The sequence below is a fragment of the Nannospalax galili genome, unplaced genomic scaffold (assembly GCF_000622305.1).
Source record: "Nannospalax galili isolate Female #2095 unplaced genomic scaffold, S.galili_v1.0 scaffold2568, whole genome shotgun sequence".
NCBI classification, from domain to species: Eukaryota; Metazoa; Chordata; class Mammalia; order Rodentia; family Spalacidae; genus Nannospalax; species Nannospalax galili.
In genome coordinates, this window is record NW_008357491.1 from 24,341 (window position 1) to 25,858 (window position 1,518).

Sequence of the window (1,518 nt, forward strand, 5' to 3'; positions counted from 1 at the left end):
CAGGGAGACCCTGTCTCAAAAAAACAAAAAAAAAAAAAAAAAAAGAAAAGAAAAGAAAAACTGTACTGTTTAAGATACAAAATAATGGAGCTAAAAATAAGATAAAATTAGACAATGTACTCTGTAAATACTCCTGGAAGCTCTGGAAAAAAAAAACTTACTAAATCCAATCTGTCTCCAATTTTACATTTCATCTTGCATTGCCGGATGAATAACATCTTGCCAGCTGGACAGAGAGGCAGATACCTACGAATGCATACACGTAGGAACTGGCTTTCCAGGGATGTGTCTGACGGATTTAGCACAGCCTTTCCAGAGCTGGGAGAGGGAATTAATCCTGCTAAACGAAGCCGGTTTTCTCAGAGAATTGGTTTCTACACTGTGCTTTAGGAAGATGTTTATCCTGAACGTGGATACAGCCGATGTTCTGCTGGTGGGAGTGAACCTTAATCTTGGTTCAGGCTGTAATGTTAACGGCTGCCGCTAAGCGCTATCTGTGTGGTACATCCCACGACTCCTGCCCCACTGTGAAAGAGCCAAGAAATCATTCCTAATGGACAACATTCAAGTTTATTATTATACTCTTTGGTGCTAGAAAATTAGACCAAAGACTTCACACACGCTAAGTGCGCCCTCCGCCAGCTGCAGCCGCCCCTCTACTCTCCTGGTGCTGGGTGCTGTCTCCGGGCGCGGCCCCTCCACTCACATGGGCGCCACCTGCGGCCGCTCTCCGTGCTGTCTCCGGGCGCGGCCCCTCCACTCACACGGGGGCCACCTGCGGCCGCTCTCCGTGCTGTCTCCGGGCGCGGCCCCTCCACTCACACGGGGGCCACCTGCGGCCGCTCTCCGTGCTGTCTCCGGGCGCGGCCCCTCCACTCACACGGGGGCCACCTGCGGCCGCTCTCCGTGCTGTCTCCGGGCGCGGCCCCTCCACTCACACGGGGGCCACCTGCGGCCGCTCTCCGTGCTGTCTCCGGGCGCGGCCCCTCCACTCACACGGGGGCCACCTGCGGCCGCTCTCCGTGCTGTCTCCGGGCGCGGCCCCTCCACTCACACGGGGGCCACCTGCGGCCGCTCTCCGTGCTGTCTCCGGGCGCGGCTCCTCCACTCACAAGGGCGCCACCTGCGGCCGCTCTCCGTTCGCGTGTGCTGATCGCACGGGCGCCGCCTCTGATCACAGGGACCCAGGCTAGGAGGAGAGACAGGCGAGGGAGATGGGAGGGTGAGTGATGCTGGGGAATCAAGGCACGGAGGGCAATATCGACTTACCCCAGAGAGAGAAGCCTGTGAGTTTGGCAGGCCCAAGAAAGTAGAGGGCCTCAGATCCATTTTATGCTGGATGGATTTGACCAATTCCACAGTTGTCCTAAGTCCTACACACTTGTGCCACAGCATGAACCCACCTCAGTATAATAATAAACACATTTTTAAGAATTGTATTTCTGTATAGGGTATAAAAACCACAAATTTTTCACAAAAATACTTGGAGATATGGGAAAGATGAATTCTGCTTTGGAA